We start from the raw sequence: 20,375 nt of genomic DNA, 5'->3' as shown, positions 1-20,375 counted from the left end.
AAATTTTACAGCTTCTGTGAAACAGGTTTAGCTTAGGGCAGTTGTCCACAGTGCAGAAGGTGAGAAGATTTAGGTGTGTGAGATATTTTATGTATGTGATGTACAGAAGGGATCCAGGCATCCCCACAGCTTGGGCAGCAGCTGCTGACTTTCTGGTGCCAGATAAGATGTGAGGTTTGGGAAAGGAAACAAACAATGGGGATATGGGAGAGGAAATTGATAAAATTAATTGGAAGCCCTATCTCTCTTTCCCATTTCTAATGCTAATACATGTGGGTGGGGAACACTTTTGTCCCACCTGTGAAGGAGGATGTGCAGTCAGAAGCTGTTCATTCTGCTCACAGCTCTCATCCCATCTCACATCAATCCTACCAGGAGCTCCCTGGCCTGCAAGCACTGAGCTGTTCATTTCCTGCTGCACAACAAAAAGTAGGTAAGAATTCATTTCATGGTGAGCAAGCCAGTTACTCATCTGCTAGTGGATTTTCCCTCCTGACTAGCTTCCCTGCAGCCTTTGGCCCCTCTTTGCTGGTTTGCTCCAGCTTTTTCCATGGTTATAGGGAAGTGCTGCTGGGAAAAAGCAAACCCCAGCTCAGGGCAAGGCTGCTGCCCCTTGTATCTCACCAGGGAGTTTCAGACCTGAAATTGAAGTTGTTTTCATCCAACTGGTGTACACTTGGAAAGTTCATCCTTTCAGACAGGGCAGGATGAGAGCATTGGCCTGGATTTTGGCAGTGCCTCAGTGGGGAGCAGCTTGGCTGCAGTGGCTTAGCTTTTCAGGTGTGATCCTGTGTCCTGGGAAGGGATATGAGCTCAAAACCCAATGCTCAGCTTATTCCTACAATTTTCTGAGTTCTTTCTGCTCCCTACAAAAAGCATCTCAGAGCCCACAAGATGGAAATGTTAAACTCAACAGCCCAATTCTATTAAAATTAATGCCAAAATCTCCAGTGACTTGCCCTGCTTCAGGCAGAGCCTGCACTGAGCATTTCAACTGCAGTCTGTTTCATAATGATACATTCAGCACAGCTGTCTACTGCCCAGCTTTGGTATTGAGGAAGTGTGTGTGTGCTCATTGCAAAGGACTGACACTTCAAACCATCTAAGAAACTCCAGAAAACCTAGCTTGCTGTCAAAACCTTGTTTTATTTTGATAACATTTGGTTATCTCATTCTACCTCTTTTGAAAGTCAGAACTTTGACTAAATTTCTTCAAAAATTCTAATTTTCAGAAACATAGGTAGTTGATTGGAGATGTTGAACATTGCTTTCACCGAGAGTGAAAGAGAAACTTTGAAAAATGAACAGTCAAGGCAAACTGAGATAAAAGTAGAGTGCAGAGTGCATGGCCATGCAAGGCAAGAGCTTTTTACCCACCCATTTGATTTGGAGGATTTTAGTCTACCAGCAAGATCCAACAAAGATTCCTCACAACATGTTTCCTCTCTAAAATGCTCCTCAAAATACCTTTCTGCCAAAAGCAGAGCTAGGCATAACACAGATTGAGGTTTGTGGATCAGCTTCTGAACAAGGATGAGGTGCTCCTGGTGGGAAAATCTCTGCTGTTCCTTTATTCTGTCAGTATTTCTAGATTTCTGAAAAGGCCTCTCACCTCCTGACTAGCAATCTGCTTTACCTGTCATCCTCTAAAATTATTTTTGCTGCAAGGAACAGTGGTGCCCTGTTGTGACCCACACATTTGCTGGGTCAGGGTGTGTTTGTGAATGAAAAGGCACACCCAGGCATCAAACCTGCCCCTGTGAGAGCCTTCTGAGCCCCACCTAGCCCTTGAAGGAAGCTCAGCCAGGAGCACCCCAGACCCAGCAGCACAGCCAGCCTGGCAGTGCCACATAGCTGGACTTCTCCCAGCTCAGAGAAAACAACCCCTAAAGCATGCTATTCTGCACATGATGGATCAGCTGGAATAAAAATGTTCAGGACAGGGTGGTGCCAGAGCAGCTCATGCTCCAGGAGCACCTGGCTGTCCCCAGCAGCAGCAGTGTGGTGACACTGGGTGACAGCACCTGATGGGAAGCCAGGTCAATTAGTGCCACTGTACACGGCAAAATAGCAGCAAGCTACTCTGTGGGGAAGGGAAGGGAGGAGCTAATTAGAAAAAGATGACGGTAATTAACAGCTGGCATTTTGTCTGCCCAGCAGTTGAAACCTCTTTATTGCAGATAACCTCCCAGCAGAGCCCCAGCAGTGCAAAGTGCCTCTTAGGATGCTGCAAGTGGGGAACAAGCTGCTGTCTTACTGATGAATGTGCTACAGTACAGTTTTGTTAGGTAAATAGACTGTTCTCTTTTCATTTTCACAAAATATATCCTTCAGGACGCAGTTATGAGAAATTCACCCTGGAGCTCTAACACTGGATTTATTAGGAAAACAGTGTCCTTAGCCCTGGACTAAAAAAAAAAAAAATGTTATGTATGTATGAAAAATTGTTTCTTCTTTGGTAATACAGATAAAACACAAATTGTGAGTATTAGAACTTTGCTTTCTAAACTAGTGGTTTTGGAGGGATCTTTTACAATTATGCTGAAATTACCCAGGTTTAATTTTATCTGATGTGGCATTACAAATAGCAAGTTGGAAGGCAGAAGCTGGGATTTGAGGAGCAGGGACCTTAGGACCTGCTTTTCTGCACGATTATTACCTCCTGAATCTTCTTTCAGCAGCCTCAGTTACAAGGAGGATGTTGTGAGTGTTCCCTTGGCTCCCAAACCTCCTGCCCACCCCTGCCCAGTGCCAGCTGATCACACTCCTTGCTATTAACTCACCTGTGAGAGCAATAAATCCTTGTAAAGCATTGGGCTCAAGCTTAGCAGTGTGGGAAGAAATGGGCTTATTTTTTTTTTTTCCTGGTAAATTGTCTGTCTGCCTTCTAAGTGTTTAATCAGGTGAATTAAAGCAAATTGCATAAATTAGTGTGGCTTGTGAATTGTAAGCTGTTATCTTTCAGTGATATATCTGGAATCCCATGGTAATGCTGATGGTTTGTTATTAGCTGGATAACCACCTTGTGATTCAGCATGTTGGGTGACAAACAGCTTGGCTTCATCAGCACAGGATTTTAATACTGGTTCATTCACAAGCCATGCTTAATCTTATTTCATTAAAAGAATCTGCACTACATTTGAATAAGGGAAATTGGACAGCCTGTATGATTTCCAGAGGTCTTTTTTTTTCTGTATGGGGGATATCTGTGGGGATGTTGATGAGACTTATTTTAAGTGCATGTGGCAAAGCAGACTTTCTATGCTATCCAAGTGTATCCATCTGCAACAAGGAGATCCTGATCCCAATGCACACTTAAAGTGAAGCTTAGGTCATGTTTTAATCACTTTTATAGTGTAAGGTAAATGTGCAGCCTATAATTATATCTGAGCCAAGCGTGCTCTATTCTTCTAAAATAATAAATACAATAGATGTATGTTCTGACAGAACTGAAAGATTCAAAATCTGTGGATCTGAAAGTGCTGATCTGCAGTGCTTGGAGAAAGGAAACCACATGAGACACAAATTAAAACCCATGGCTTTTTAACAACCTTAAAAAAACAGGGCATGAGGAATGAAAACAAGAAGTAAGTTCTGTCCTTCAAGAAGGCAAAGTCAAGTTTCTTCATTGGACTCTTGTGTGCCAATTATCCTTTAACACAAAGCCTCCAATGCTTTTTGTTGATCAGTGACCATGATTATGGAGTGACCTACCTTGTTTGGATGTGTAACTCTGTTCCTCCTTTCTCTGTGTGGCAGGATATGATCTCTGAGCGAGAGGACAATGGTTGGCCACACTGGGCTGAGCACATGCAGAGTGGGGTTGAAATGCTGTGGTTATTCCCTATTCCCAGATTCTCAGACAATGGCTAAATTCAAGCAGAAGGTGTTTGTCTTGACTTGTTTGTTGGGAATGCAGTTCTGGTGAGGGGGAGAATCTGCATGCCACATATTTGCACTGCTCTCCCTTCTCCCACCCTGTCCCAGAGCTGATTTAAGGATGAAGATATTGGTGCAACAATGACTTTCTAGTGTACTTCTTAGAGCTGGTTTTCAAAACAGCTTCAGTGTTGCCTAAGCTGCATTTTCATGTCACTATGAAGACTCAAATGGTGTAGTCTGCTTATGTCAAACAAAAAGAGGTATGTAGGCCAATGTAAAAGCACCCCCCAAGTTGTTGTTAGAGAAACTGAGAATTTATCAAGAGAGATATGCTTTTCCCCTGTGACAGTGGGGCACAGGCTGTGTGTGGCTCCTGTCCAGCAGAATAAAGGTAGCACCCAGCTGGCAGCACCTGAGCAAGGAAAGGTGGGGGAGGAAGGTGACCTTTCCTCTGACACCCTCAATTATGGACCCTTGTGCAGCAGTTAAAAAGGAACAAATCTCAAAAAACCCTCAAACCCTTAAAAAAAAAACAAACAAAAAAAAAACCACAGCATTTATGGACAGTTTAGTCAAAGGGATTAATGTGTTTTTTTTGCTTATCTTTACAAATGACCTTGCAGGCAGACTGTATGTAGTGAGCAGCATTCAAGAGATGTCTGAATTGTTCAAGGTGGTGCTGTAACAACATCAATGAATGATATGAAAATTGGGTTCGGCTAAAAGCAGAGCTAAATGGGACTCTGTGCTTGCAAATGCTTCCTGCAGAAACTAGTGCAGGCAACACCTCTCTGCAGAGTGACACAAACTGTGACAGGAGCAGCGCTGTCAGAGGAAGGAAAAAGTCACCATCTCTGACTGTCACCTAACCCAAAGTGACACATGTTAAGTGAGGAGCCAGAGCTCTGCTGGTGGCAGCCAGCTGTGCAGCTGGAGAGCTGCCTGTGCCAGATGCTCTGCTGTCCTGCAGCACTGGGGCTCATGTCCAGAAGCATTAGACCACAGAACACCAGCCCAGTCAGGAAGCATCAGTGAAGCCATCATGAAACATGAATAAGGTGGTGCTGCTCCAGCACAAACCCAGAAATGCCTCATTAAGGAATATTTTTGGTTGTCAGTGCCACTGCTGAGGTAAAAGTTTGTTTTAGACTGTGGAGAGGAACACCATACACAGGACATATTAGGCTGTATGTCAAACTTTTGTCTACCACACACTGTTGGCTTTCGTGCATCAGTGAGCCATGCACAGTGTTAGCTAGTTGAGAGTCAGAGCAGTGATTTAATTTAATTCAATTTAATTAGGAACGTCACTGGCCCCAGGACTGAAGGCAGCCCCATATCCAACAGTAGCAATGTGTTATTTTGCACCTGTAGTGTCCTCCAGGAAGGCATGATGAGCAGGAGCCTGTTGGACCTGGAGACTTGAGCAGGTCTTCCTTTGAGCAGCTGCACTAGCTTTGTTTCAGTGTGTGGTCAGACATCACACATTTGCGCTGACATTGCTTCTTGCTATGCATGTGCATATCCATTCAGTGGGTGACTTTAGTTCACTCTCCACCCTGATCTCTCCAAGGAGAAAATCACTGCAAGACTTACTACTGATTTCTTGTCGGTTTGTACACCAAGTAATTTAAAATACTGGGCTCTGGAAAATGTTAGATTGTAGATCCTGTTGCAGCAGCACTGACCTGTAGTTTCCACCCTTGTTCTTGAGAAACCCAAATAAGCAAACCTACCCCTGTCTGTTCATCTAAATTGTAATCCAAATATTGCCATAATAAATAAGAAGCAGAAACTGAACAGCTTTTTCAAAGGAGGATAGAGAACAGTGAAAGTAAATGCTTCCCACAACTCTTGTCCCCATCAAATAATTAATGAAAGAAAGAGATCTGAAAGGCATTCTGAATTAAATGCATAAATAACTTTGGACATCAGGAATGGCCTTATTAATGGCATGCTGTGAGTGTGGCATTTAGCTGAGCAGATGCAGAGGCTGGTGGTGAGGAAATGTGTGAAGCAGCAGCTTGGATGGTCAGCAGTGGAAGCACATCTGCTCTTAGGCTCCTGACTCAGGGATTGGCAAGCCAAATTTCCAGAAGTGTTGAATGCCTGACAGCTCCAGCTGGCTTCTGTTGTATGTATTGGGAGTTCAATGGAAATATTTTTTATTTATCCCTGCATTTAGAAATCTAAGCATTGGCAATGGCTTGCTAAAAGCTCCCTGACTCACAGAACTTGTGGAGAGATACAAATGAACTACAAAGTTAGTGGGCAGAGAGGACATGGTATAAACTGCCTGGGAAAGCATTAAGAAGAAAGGATGAGCTCTTGTTAGTTTTTGATAAATTCTTTTTAGACAGACTGTTTTTGGGGAAAAGTAGGTGTCAAAGATACCTAGCAATGCTTTGGCAGAAGAGAAAGAGGAGCCAGTGGTTGGTTTGTCAGCTTTTGGTCATTTACTGGTCTTTTTGTATTCCAGACAGAAAACTCAAATATAGTGAGTATCTAAATGCAGCAGGGAAGGCACTGAAAGGAAAAACAGAGCTTGATAATTTATTACAGAATATAGTTACTGTATTTTGACTGGTAAGATGCCTGTGTTAAAGCAGGGCCAGGACCTGGACTCCATGATGCTTGTGGGTTCCTTCCAATAGAGGATATTCTGTGGTACTATAAAAGTTGCTAGGTATTTCCCAGTATAACAGTCTAGTTGGGCTTAATTTGGTTGAAGAGTATTAGAATTTGGGGTGAAATTTGCAGTCTGGAGCTCTAAAATTGAGCAAAACAAAAATCTCAGTTGTTTGAAGTCAAGATTTTTATTGAACTTTAAAATCTTTTTTTTTTTTTTTTTTTAATATGTATAACATGAAAAGCCTTGGAGGTTTACAGGATTTCTGTTGTTGCAAAGACCCAAATTTCTGTTGAGACAGCTGAGTTGAAAAGTCATGGAGTCCTTGAGCACTTCAAGATCTATTGATAAAAACAACCAGGGTATTACTGGGACAGTCTGAGAAGGTGTCTGTCCAGCTTAGCTCTTCCTCTGTGTGTGGAATTCAATCTATAAAGAATTGCAATGCAATTATGAATGGCTCTTGGCTACCTTGTGACCCTGTTAATCAAATTGGAGGTGCAGTGAACTTGGCTGCAACCCAGGGCAATTTGCAATTTGTTGTTTTGCAAGGCAGGGATTGAAATAGTTATTCTTCTGGTGTCTCTGTTGGTTGTGTCTCCTCTAATGCACAATGATGAATGGAATTCTTAATGACAACTCACAAAAGTTTGAAACAAAAGTCTTGGTTTTCTGCACTTCAATGACAAGATTCAAAAGTGCACATTTATATCTAAATTCTCAAGTATTCCCTAATATCTCCTTGGCATTGTTTCCTCAAATTGGTCAGTGAAATAAATTTGTTGTTTGCAGCCCTTCAGAGACTTCTGCTAAGGTACCAGAGAGAATTTACATTTTTCAGTGTGATGCAGTTATCAATGCTCTGCACCTTAAAACTGGAATGCAGTGTGCAATTCTGTTGCTCTAGCCTAGGCACTGTAATCTCAGTTGTTTCATATACAGATGATTAAAGGCAGTGAAAGCAATTAATTTTTGAATGGCACCATAGAACACACACAATTTCAAACTAATTGTATTTCAGTGACTTGATAAATCACAACTTCAGTGCCAACAGATGTTGTAGGTGTGAGAAGCAAACTTTCAAACAATGAGATGTAACTAAACTCAGCTAGGAGAAAAGATGAAGTAACAAGCAGGAGAATATTTTGGATTACTTTGAGAGTGTTGAGGGGAAAATTCACCAAAGCTGAAGGCCATGGGGGAAGGAGGTGAAGGAGCAGATGCCCCAGCCCAGATCCAGGTTGGCCAGTTCCAGCAATTCCTATACATTTTTCCTCCAGCAATTCATAACTCTTTTTCAATCTATTCATTGACAGGAGGAAGACGACAATTATTTTTATATTTTTATATTTATTTTTATATGTTTATATTTTTATATTTTTATATTATTTTTATATTTTTATGTTTTCTGAGGTATTTAAACTACCCTTTTCCATTTTTCCTTTCAGAGGTTTAGTTATTGTATTTGGTATGTGTGGCCAGGTTTTGGTAGTGGAAGAGCTAAAGGAGGAGCATTCTCCACCATTCCACCCTCACCTCTATGGATCACAAATCAAAGGATTATCAAGAAAATCCACATCCATCACACAACCTTCACTTACATCAACAAGCCCAACCAACCAAACCAAACCAAACCCAAAATTACCCCCACAAAACCCAAAATAACCTCATCACAACACGGAATGAAAGTGGGTAATTTACACATAATCCACCCCTTGTCTGGTCACCACAATTACAAGAAACATTCCTCATGGTCATTCCACACTCTAACATTGTTCAAATTGTTGTTTTCCCTGTTAACTCTCCCAGTTGTTATCCCTGTCTCAAAATCCTCCTGATGAGGGTCACAGCACCAAAAGGATTGTGTGGATTGACCCTGGCTGAATGCCAGGCACCCTCCACAGCTGCTCTCTCACTCCCCTCCACAAGTGGATAGGAGAAAGAAAATATAATTAAAGGTTTGTGAGCTAAGGACTGGGATAGCTCACTCATTGAATACTGTCATGGGCAAAACAGACACGGCTTGGGGATATCAATTGAATTTATTAATAAAAAATTACATATGAGATGCAATGAGCTGCTAGGATTTCATGTGAGTGCTTGGATGTCCTGCCCCTTTATGGATATCTCCCCTAAAAAAGGCACAGAGAGCACATATTCCATCTCTACCCAGAAAACCTTTCCACATATGGAAATTGTTGATCTGAGCACCTAGCACTCTTGCATCATGCCCCCATCTGATGGTTATCTTCCCAACAAACCAGAGGGTGTTGCTGGCTCCCTGTTGTTATCACCAAGCCTTTCTTGCAGAACTGCCAGCCATCTCACTGTGCCTCATCTCACACTTGGGTAGCTGATTATTGCAAACTAAATGTAGCATCTATGTTTGTCCTTTTTTTTTTTTTTTTGAGTCTATTCCTGTAACTTCTCACAAGTATTCTCAATTTTGTCCTAAATAGGCTTAGAAAAATAGGTACAAAATGCACATTCAGAATGAGAACACTGAGGAGATTAATCACTGCAGAACAGCTCAGTGGACTCATCATTAAGGGGAAATGGAGAGCACAACAGTGAAGCTAAGAACATCCAGAAAAACTAATTAACCTGGAACATGTGTGATGAAATCACACTTCTATGTAAACAAAGTTTAAATCAATTAAATAAATAATATTTTTTTAAAAATTTAAATAGCATCAAGAAGAGGCTACATCACCACAGCAGAAAATCAAAGCTGCTGTTTTCATCTGCATTTTTAGGTTACACCAGTCATCAGGAAACAGAAATAAAGGCTCAGTTGCTAAAGGAACTTGTACTTGGAATGAATCAAAACAGGCATGAAAATACCATGGACAAATAGCATTTCTGAGCAACCTACATCTATTGGCCTTGTTAATGAAGTTTGGAGTCATGGTAACAATTTTCTGCTTCATAAGGCTTTGCTTGAAGTGGCTTTTCTAATTGCAGTGTGTTCAACCTCTCCAGCAAACAAGCATGGGAGGAAAAATGAAACTTCTCTGCTGTCTGTTTCCTGATGCTGGTGGGGATCTGAACTATACTAGTCTGTGGGGTCCAAGATAAGTCTTTGTCAAACCTTAGAACATTAGTAAAGAGCTTTCTTCTGAAAGAATGGAACATAGAAGCAAACCCATAGATTTTTACTCCTATAGATAAACAGGTGATATCATTTGTGTCTACTTAACCACTGACTGTGGTGTGATTTTACTGCACAAAGTTAGTATGTTTAATGCAATCAGTGTCCTGTTTTATTTTGGCTGAAAGAAAATATGGGAGGGGGGAACTTCTGATTGATGAAAGCAACCTTCTTGTAAAGCCCCCAGTGATATTTCTATGAGAAAAGGAAGGATTAAATGAGATGTTTGCTTGCTTGCAATTCCTAATTTATGGGGCCAAAGGCTTTTTAGTGTTGGTGCTGTTATTACCTGTTTTCAGTCATTTGTTGTGATTTGGGGTTTGGGCCTGGAAAGGAAAGGCTTTGTTATATTAGTCACAGAAACTGGTGAAGAAGAAACAAATGAATGTTTTTCATGGAAAGAGTTTCTTCTGTAGAAGAGCCACCTGAGGAGGGCTTCATGTGTGCCCCCAAAGACAAACTCCAGACCCACCCTCCACAGCAGCTTTTGCTTCTCCTTCTTCCTGTCATGGTCTGTGGGGGTTGTGAGCATGGCTGGAAAACATAGCTCCAAAAACAAATCCTCACCTTCATTTCACCTGAGGCAGCAAAGCACCAAAGTGCTATTACCTGAAAATGAGAGTGAGCTCTGTGATGCCAAACAAATGCATCAAAAGACAGACACCTGGGATATCAGAGAGATGCTGCCAAAAGAGGGAAGGCTTAAATACAGGTATAAATCTCTTTTTACTGAAAGCTACAAGAAGTATTTTCTCAACAGGGAGGGAACAGAAAAATAAGCTCAAGTGGCTTCTGCCTAAAGCCTTGAGGGCAATGTAGTGGCAGCCTAATATTGATTAAAAGAAAACAGACTCTGGTAGATTCAAGGGCTGTTTACCACTAGGACCACGTGGACTCTAATGCTTGTTGTCCTGAAACTCATAAAATTGAGAAACTGAAAAGCAGAAGTCTGTCAGAGATGTGTATTTAGCACTGCAAATCCCTCTGACCTCTGAAGAGGTGCTTTTCTTCCTAACTGCTCAGAGATGCTTTTTTTCCCTCCCTTTTTTAAGGGTATGTGGAAAGATTTGAGTTTACTTGCTCCAAGTTGAAAGGGAATAATCAATAGGCAAAAGGATAAACAAGCACAACAACATCAGCTGAACAGACTAGGGATAAAGGGCACAGCATCCAAGACTAAAACTCTGCAGCCACTAGGTGATGGACCACTGAAGTGCCAGACTGCCTCAAAGGGGTTCATCCTGGACTTTGTATCTGATAAGAGGGAAAGAAGATCACTAGAGATCACTAGGAGCTTTATGGGATACTCAAGGGGGAACCATGGGACTCTGCAAAACTTTTAAGGAAATCTCCCTGACTTACATATCTGATCAAGATATAGATCTCTAGATGCTTATGCCACCATTAACATCATTTATGTGTAAGAAATCACTACAAATTTGCAGCCAGAGGGACTATGACCCACTTTTTGATTTGACTGACTTCTGCTTGAGATGCAGGTGATAAACCAAGAGGAAGGAAATAGAATCTGCTGGTGTGGGTGAGTTGCTGATTTCAAGTGCATCAGGCTGTGGCTTTGCAGTGGAGGAGCATAAAACATCACAATGAGCTGGAATGGTGCTGTTTTGTGCCCACTGGAAAGGGCAAGGTGAAGAGAGCAGTGAAAACCAGTGGGTGATGCAGTGAGTGGGATGCTGAGGAGTTTTGCTGTTCATGAGGACTGGGATGGTTGGAAGGACACCAAGTGACAGTGGGATGTGGCTGTCCCAGCTTTACCTCTTCCTGCCTTACACAGACCTCCAGCACTGTATCCAAAACACAGCTTGGCCTTGTGCTGTAAAATACCACTGGGGATGGCTGTCAGTGCAGCCACCAGATGCATACAGCAGCATATTTTGGATACTTTGAACAAGGAAAGCATTAAAAATAACACCTTGTGGCATTCATGGGCCATTTGAGGCTACAGGCTAACAAAAAGAGCACCAGCTCTTCCACAGAGTGTAGGAAAACAGCTGCAAGATATAAAAGATTCCTCATATTGATGTGTAAAAGTTACTTTTGGTGCAAAAGGATAACATCTCTCTTTGGTTTTACTGAAAAATACTAGCTCAACATTAGCACACCTTAGAATTGCCTTGTTTTGTGGTGGAGAACAAGAAAACCTGTAAAGGCAGTGGTAGGTTTTACATGTATTGTGTTTTATTTCTTATAATTTTTCCCTTTTCTCTTTTTTTTTTTTTTTTTCCAAGGACTGTGCTGGAATTGCTGATGGTGTTCATAAAACTGTCCCATATTACCATTGCCTTGAGCAACTTGAACAGAAAACAGCCCTGTGGCTCATAAAGTGATCAGCAGTGTATTTATGCACAATTCAAACAAGAAGCAGGGCTGTAAGCTAACACTTTTCCCTGCTGCAGAGCTGGCCAGGCAGGGTGAGCCACACTGTGATAACACTGAGCACCTCGTGGTGACACAGCTCTGTGCAATGCTCACAGGGATGATTTCCTCCAGGAACTGGGGAGTACCAGCAGTGATGATCTTACTGCCAAAACATCCTCACTGATTTGATTCCTCATTTTACCCCTCAGAGGGTGTGTTGGGCTTGAGTAGCCTGGTTTTGGCAGCCAGGGGAGCTACAGGGATGGCTTCTGCATGGAGCTGCTGGAAGCTTCCTACATGTCCGGCAGAGCCAATTCCTGGTGGCTCCAAAGATGGATGTGGGGCTGGTCAAGGCTGGGCCAACTAGAAATGGTGGTAACACCTCTGTAATAACACATTGAAGAAGAAAGAAAAAAGCAGTCATTGTGCAGTTGTAATTGCCAGAGAAGAGTGGGGTGAGAGCATGTGAGAGGAGCAGCCCTGCAGACCCCAAGGGCAGTGCACAAGGAGGGGCAGGAGCTGCTCCAGGCACAGGAGCTGCAATTCCTCTGCAGGCCCTGGTGCAGCCATGGGGAAGCTGCTGTGCCCTGCTGTCGGGTCTCTGGGACCCGTTGACTCGGTTCTGGATCGGGGTGACCAGACTGCGAGGCCTTCCCCAGGCAGGGGCAGCTCAGGTGGAAAGATGGGAAAAGCTGCACTCCTGAGGGAGCTGCGGAGGTCGGAGATCAGATGGCAAAAGCATGAAATATAGGCAATTCTGAGCTGGGTGGAAGAAGGGTTTATTGAGGGTTGGGCAGGGAGGTCAGGACGGCAGGTAGGGAGGAGCTCAAAATGGCGCCGCTCTGTACTGTGCAGCAGCTTTTAAGGTAATGGAAAAGGGGAGGGGGAAATGAGAGACGACCAATGGGGTACATGGAATGGATGACTGACACAGGGCTGGTCCAATGGGGGCACAGAGGGGGAGGGTGCAAATCCAAAAGAACCAATGGCTAACAACTTAACTGGAGGACAAAGGAGAAACTTCTAGAACAAAACCTTATATGGAATGGGGGAGGGGAGAGAAGTGGGGCCAATTGTCAAGAGTGCTGGTGCATATTAACTAATCTGGTGGCAAAGGTCTGCTTTTTTAGGTCACCGTGACCAAGGAGCTTACTCAAATCCATGACTCCTCAAGGGCTTTGCCATGGCACCCTAAACCTGAGGCGCTCAACTGTGCCAAGGCCACCCTGCAGCCCAGGGAGATCCATGGCCATGCACAGATCCACCTCAGCCTCTGCAGGAGATCTATCCCAGAGCAGCTGGGTGCCTGACAGGAGCCTGTGAGCCCCTGGGAGGCCCATGGAGAGAGGAGCCCACGCTGGAGCAGCCTGGCCTGGAAGGATTACACTGCATGGAACAGTGACCCACCCTGCAGCACTCTGCACAGGACTGCTGCCCATGGCATGGACTCACACTGCAGCAGTGTGCAGGGAGCTGCTGTCTGTGAGATGGACTCATGCTGGAAGCTCACAGAGCTCTCTCCTGAGGGAGGAACCCATCCTGGTGCAGGGGAACAACTCCTCTCCCTGAGCAGCACAAGAAACCACTGGTGAAGAACTGACCAGAACCCCCATTCCCTGTCTCCTTGCACCACTGCAGTAGAAGGTAGAGCTGGGAAGGAGGGAGGGGTGGGGGGAAGGGGTTTTTAAGGCTTTATTTTACTTCTCACTATCCTGCTTTGACTTTGTTAGCAATGAATTTTGATTCATAACTCTAATTAGAGCCTGTTTTGCCCATGATGGTATTTGATAACCAACTTCTCCTGGTCCTTATCTCAACCCACAAACCATTCATTAAGTTTTCTCTCTCTCTCCAGCTGAGGAGAGGAGTGAAAGCATGGCTCTGGTGGCTGTGTGGCCTCCAGCCTTCACAGAGGGTAAAACTTCAGCACGTCCTGCCAAGAGAGTGAGCTGAGACAGCACATATGAAATCTCTGTGCAGCTTGATTAATTTACCTTATCTGACATAACCTTGTGGCAAACTGGACATCAATAGAGAATTAAACATAGCTGTGGGCAACTAGCCTTTTGTGCACGACTGCAGTAATAATTTAGTTATGTCTTTTGATATTTTGTTGTGTCATGTTTTTAAGATTTGTAAGCTATTTAAAATGAAAAGATGCATCAAGGGGAGTTTGTTATAAACATGCCTCGAGATGCCATTTAGAATGAGCTCTGCACAAACCTTTCACAGGGAGGAGGTAAATAACATTTTACTGAAACAGGAAATGGCCACAGTGAAGTTCAACATTAAATGACTGCAGGAAGCAATATAACAATCACTTATTTCAAAATTCCTTTTGGTGAACACACAACCTCCAACTGCGGCATAATTTTGCTTAAAGCGCTGAGTTCTGAACGAAAGGAAACCATTTAAGTGAAAAAAACCATGAACTGTCAATAATATTTGAAAATCAGAATACAAACTAAGCATATAAATATATATATATATAAATCATTTAACAGCTCAATGTTTTGATGCTGTAGGGATGCTTCAAGATCAGGGAGTGATTGGGAAATGCTTCTTTTTCCAAGCAAATACACTGAAAAACAGCACCCTGTGAGGGAGTATCTGGCTGTGGTGTGTTGTGGGATTTTGTTTTCTTATAAGCTTTTGGGTTTGGCTTTTCATTTTGCCATTGGAAGCCTGAAATCCACTCTCAGACCTCCATTTTTAGATAGGCGAAGAAGAACATTTCAGCTGCTAATCTTTAGTAAGTATTACAAGCTTATCTATAGACAAAGCTAAGGGAAAAATTTTATTCACTTTTTTATTTTTTTTGTTTTACAAAACCTCTTAATAATGCCAGGAGCATGGGAAGTGTGTCAATGGGTCACAGAAAATGCCAGAGATACTCCCACAAATATCTATTCTGTGATTTTTGTATGCCCATTATGGCCAACTGGTCTTGGCTTTTCTTTTCTTTTTTCTTTTGAAAAAAAAACGGTTTTCCCATTTTTCTGGTTTCCAGACAGAGTGGGGACAAAAAAAACCTTTGCAGTGATAGGAGGAATAAGATAATGAAATTGAGCAGTTCAGTTCAATCTGATTGCTGTTAGTTTTGGAACTTTCAGTGAAGCCATCAAATAAATTGCTTGAGACACTGGCAGGAAAATTGTACATCAACATCTGATTCCTAATGATTTTTGAGGTTTATTCTAAAACACTACCAATGCTAATGAACTGTGTCCTTTCTGAGGATGGTAGCCATCCTCTTACATAAATTATTCTACAGCAAGAAGTAAATTTCTTACATTAAATGTTTTGTACCTAAAAAATATTAACAAATTCTGAGAGTAAAAAAAGGAGCAGAATTCAGAAAATGGGGTTACAGTTTGTAGGTCAGGTTTGGCAAGTGGTGAAGTTCCAGTATTGCAGTGGATGTGGAAATACAAAGCTGATTGAAGTGCAGCAAAAATACACGTGGAAGGTTGCAAACAAAGCCAGCAAGGTCAGCCCTGAGCTAGAAGAAGACTGAGTTTCAGGGAATAAAGAGAGGATCAAACCAGAAATGGTGTGGTCAGGATGAAGACAGGGTCAAACCAGAAATGGTGTGGTCTGAAAGCAAAGAGAACAAGAACAAGGTAGAGGGGAGATGATAAAAACAAGTGATGTCAAAAGGACAAATTTCCTCTGGACAGCTGGGAACTTTCACTTGGGCTCAGTCTGGTGTGATGCAAAGCAGGAGCTGGAAGATCAGGGAAATGCAGGGAACGAGTGACATGGAGCTCTCCCCTGCTCTGCTCCCCAGAAAAGCACAATACAGTGGTGTCAGCTGGGATCAGCGGTGGTGAGAGCAGCATGGACATCTGCAATCCCTGCTGGGTCCTTCCCCAGGGAGCTGAGGCTGAGGAGTGCAACAGGGCAAGAGCTACACCACATGCCCCAGAGCTACCAGGAGACCTAAAGGTTGCTTTTCCCCATTATCCCCCTCAACCCTATTTTACCTGCACAAATGAGAGTGAATATTTTCCTGACAGATCCTTCCTAATTCTTTGACTCAACCTGCCTGGCATCAGAGGGAATTTGTGGCATCACAGGGGAAAGGGGAATTAATCCTAAAACGCATCTCATCACAGGGTACTTGGTTTCTTTTTTTTCCCTGCTGTCACTGGAGGTCCATCTCTCCCTAAAATACCCTCTTTAAATCACACAGTTGACTGCTTTCTATATTTCTGTCAGGGAGTTACAAAATACCTTCTCTGGGGGATCAGGCAGTGACCCCAGAGCAATTGTGTACAACCAGAGTTGGAGAATTTGCCTTGAGTGTTTAGGAAATCATCCCTAAAGGCTGATGCAATGAATTCTATTTCCTTTCATCAGGTACTAGACTCTCATTGATTCTAGCATGCAGTTTTTTAATGTGCTTCAAGAAGTCAGACTGTTCCCAAAAGTAACCTAAGATCCATAATTTTGCTCCATGGAAAATACTTGGTGTTCAGGCAGAATCAGCACAGGAGGGTGTTGGGAAATTCTGCAATGAATGATGAGGGACAATTTTCCATGTTTGTATTGGAAATTATTCAACTTTGAAGTTTGTTAAGTCACTTTAATCATGGGTTTGTTGACCTTTGCTAAGGGGGATGGAGTTTAGGTTTCTCTTTAAGACGACTCTGTTCACTGAGGGGTTGAGTTGAACTGGGTGAGGCCTGATGGTTTCAGTCAACAAAAACAAGGTTCCTAGAGTTTGAGAGTTTAGCATCTAGTGATTTGGAGTAGCCAGAAGGACATAAACAGACATTAAGAAACATTATCCCTTCGTGCAGTCAGAGACACCTGGTCTGGGAAAAGATTTTTGAGACAACCAAAGAATGAAGACTGAATTAGCATCAAAGGCAAAGGGATCAATAACCAACAGGAGACCAAATACTGGGAGTTGTGTAATACAGAACCAATGAATGAGAATTTCTTTGGGTTTTTAATGTATAAATATGTAAAAAGTCTGTAAATAAATACATGTGATGGAATGATTTCTACTGCACATGCTGGCTGTGTTTGATGGAATTATTTCCACTGCACAACTGGTCATGTGTGGTTGGAATGATTCCCACTGCACATCCTGGCCAGAATAACAACCTGGCTAGAGTAAAGTAATGCCTCTCTCACACTAATCCAGTGATTCTCTAACACTTAGAATCTGTTTTTCCCACAGTTTCAGTGGCATTAGGAAGGTTTCCTGATGTGATGGCACCTCAAATTCCAGTTTGCATGTTTGTTTTGCATGTCTGCTTTGCTTCAAGGGTTGGTAGTGGCAAGGGCAGACAGGAGAGGGACAGGCAGGCTCTTCTGAGGCATTCCTTCCCTCTTCCTCCATCGCAGTCTGTGTCATATATTTCATCTGCAGGGTCCTGGTAATTTGGCCTTTTTTCACTGTCACCCCAGAGGACTGAAGTTCAGACTCATTGTCTTGTTTAAAATCAGTGCCAATATCTCTTGTATTAATCCAAGAGGCAACTGGTCCCTCACCAACTGCAAGCAGCCATAAATTGACCAGAGGATTTATTTGCATAATGGTTTGATCAGTTTTGTGCTGGAAAGTTGAAAAAGTTATCAACCATTTTGGGTGATACTGGTCAGTGTGAGCCTTTCTGTGCACCTTATTGGCTGTATAAAGACATGCAGCAGATGACACCCTGTGTCTGCAGCCTCAAGCCCAACTGGTTTGTTATGACACAAGTAGTTTATTTTTTTTTTAATGGGCATTTTTTGTGGTCTGGAAGATTTGTGATTAGCATGTATTTGCAGAGCAATCTAATTGGGGAAAAAAGATAATTATTTTTCTCAACAGTGGAGCAGTGATTTCAGTGTTTTCATAATGTGAGAGGTACCTTGGTAAGCCAAATTAGAGAAATACTTGTATTCTAATATTCTACTTTTGTTTGCATATCTGAAGGGAAGGCTGCTCTTTTAAAATTATTATTTTCTAATACGAAGAAACACTAGGTGTCCAGGAGCTTGCTCTTCAAACAGTCAGGGACCAGTCAAGCAAGGATTGTCATTAGTCCCCCAAAATTTCCTCCCAAGCCCTTCATGGAGTGCTCTCCATACAAACCATTCAGAAACAGGCTGGGAATAAACAGGACTAATTTTTAACTTAAGGACCTGTGAATGTCAGTGGTTGATGTTCCACCCATGGCCAAATTTGCCTGACGAAGGCAATCAGAGAGATTAACAAGAGACTCCTTCAATGCCTTTAGAACATGGAAAAACTTGTCTTTATGGTAAAAGCTGGTCTTTCCCCCTCTATGTATAAACCTGACTAATTTCTTTCTAAATTTGTAGGCTGCATGTCCTCTAACCAGTCTAACAACACTGACAAGATGATTGCTGAACCATTGCAACCAATGTCAATGGCAGTGATCACATTATGGTTGCTTCAACCACAGCAAGGGTTTAATTTTTAATGGATACTGTTTAGCTCTTCTTCTCAAGTCACAGACATCACCTTTTTGTTTCCTGAACCTTCAGTGAAGGAGAACTAGCAAAGGGCTTTATAATGTTTTCTGTTTAACAGGATTCATGGCAAGCAGGTCTGAAAAAAAATACAAACAAAAAGGGAGATAATTCTGTTTTCACTTCTCATTTATTCAGAATTTCTTGATTTATCCTGTTACATGTCTTACATGCTGTAACATTTCCACTTTCATTTATGGTAGAGTTAGGGAAAGAGGAGAAGGAAACACCACCCTGGGGTAATTTTTTTTTTTTTTTTTAATTGACTCATTGATCTGTTTGGTTGCAATCCATGAATTCTGTTTGCTGCTCCCAAGACACAAACCTCTGTGTTGTTTACTTCTCCCTCTATAGATCTGTTTGTTGCTAGACTGCCTTTGGCAGCTCTGAGAGCAGAGTGATTTTCCAGAACAACAGTGCAGGTTTTAAAATTGCCTTTTGAATTAGAACCTGTTTGCTTCACTCCTGTGACACTGCACTGGAGATGTGATGCAGTGAAAATCAGCCCTGCTCAGTGCCTTTTTTATATATATATATATATGTGTATATATATATATATCTGCTGCTGCAGAGAATTCAAGCATCCTATCTAGTTTTATTAAATTCTGAGAACTCAAGGCAGGATTTTAGTAGTTCTCTGCTAAATATTCAAGAAAACTAGATGGGATGTGTTTAGAATTTGCAGCCTTCTGTGTGCAGAGTGTGTGTAATGGTTCATTTCATTTTGGGGTTATATATTCATCTCCAGTATTGTGATGAAGTGTTGTTGAGATGTGTCTGACAGCAGCTCCTCACAGTGAGCAAACACCCCTCTGTGGATGCTATCAGGAAAAACATCATCATTTGCCAGGTGTGAGGGTTTTGACTGTGGTTTCCTGGGCAGGGAAAAGCAGGAGCAGCTGCTAGCATCAGAGGCAGGGAGGAAAAGCTGTGTGCATTTTGGTGCTGCTGGGGAGGAAAAACACCCATTTCTAGCTCACTTCTTGCTCCATTTTTTGGCCTGTGGGGGCAGGAAGGGCTAATTCCCTCTGAGTGCCAGTTTAACCTGCATGGCAGTGCCTTTGGCAGCTGGGAGGATCAGGGTCAGCTTTCCAGATCTGCAGCTGCTGGGAGATGTGTGGTTTGTGGTCTCACTCACCCTCCTCAGTGCAGGCAGCCAGCTGTCCTTCTTTGCTGTCAAGTGTATTATTGGTCCCATTAAAATTATAGATCAATTACCATGTTTTTCACTCAAAAAGAAATGGGGGAAAAAACCTTAAGGCAGCATGGAAAAATTTGGTCTGAAATATTTAATTTATCAAAGATATTCTGTCACAGTACTTGAAGCTTCTGAATCAACTTCTTAACAAACATTATTTCTACAAAGATTAAATAGCATTTGAATTTTAAGTATTTTCAAAGTGACAAGATACAGACATATTAGAGTATCTCCAAAATGTTCTGGTTTTGCAAATAAACAATATTATTAAATAATGAGATGTATGGATATCCTGTGCCTCCAAGTCAGGGGATGTTGAGTGCTGAAAGGAATGTTATCTGTAATTAGCTCAGACTTTCTTCTCACTTTCTTCAGTTCCACTTTTTTTCCCAGGAGGTCTGAGTTGGTCTAAACCAACTGCCAGCTGTCAGAGATCTCATTTATTTTTTATATGTTGTCCTTTGCTGCTTTGTGCATTATTCAGAAAGGGTAAAAATAATCCAAGTGGATAGAATAAAAAGGAAGTAGAAAACAAAAAAGAAAACCCTGAGTATTTACCAAATTTTCACCTCTGATCCTTTGACTGAAAGGTCATCTATCAGAGTGGCATTTCTTCTGGTTGATAGCCAAAATGAAGGGAAAAA

The sequence above is a fragment of the Lichenostomus cassidix genome, chromosome 3 (assembly GCF_008360975.1).
Source record: "Lichenostomus cassidix isolate B80296 chromosome 3, HeHo_3.0, whole genome shotgun sequence".
Lineage (NCBI taxonomy): Eukaryota > Metazoa > Chordata > Aves > Passeriformes > Meliphagidae > Lichenostomus > Lichenostomus cassidix.
The sequence above is the reverse complement of the archived record's forward strand: the minus strand, read 5'-3'. Positions refer to the sequence as shown.